A 474-nucleotide genomic window follows, 5' to 3' on the forward strand; every position below is an offset into this window, starting at 1 on the left:
CATATCACGTATCACAAAGTTAGACAGTAAAATTTATAAAGGAGAAACAAAACAGAAACAGTATTTACAAATTTAGACTACATGAGACAATGTGAAGAATCTTGTTAGTAAACAATACACTACATACATTTACATACTACATTTCAAAAGCGATGCATATGTAAATAATATAATAAAGGCTGGTAGTACTGAAGTCTTTAAATTTAAGAACAGATTGTCTACGAAAGGACAGACTACTAGCATTCAAGTTATTTAGTCAGTTAGTTCCCTGTGAGTACAAAATATATAGGAATCACTAGCTTAATTAGCCTAATTACAAATTTTGTTCATTTCTAAGTAACTCACAACTTCAAGAAGGCTTTTCACAGAATTATTCAGTCACATAGTTGTTCTCTAACCATGTACAGTATTCAAAACAATTCCTTCTCAATTTATTTTTAGAAGTATAAAATATTTAAAAAAAAAAAAAAGAAA

The sequence above is a fragment of the Elephantulus edwardii genome, unplaced genomic scaffold, assembly GCF_000299155.1.
Source record: "Elephantulus edwardii isolate Elephantulus edwardi_28Jun2011 unplaced genomic scaffold, EleEdw1.0 scaffold00029, whole genome shotgun sequence".
Classification (NCBI taxonomy): Eukaryota; Metazoa; Chordata; class Mammalia; order Macroscelidea; family Macroscelididae; genus Elephantulus; species Elephantulus edwardii.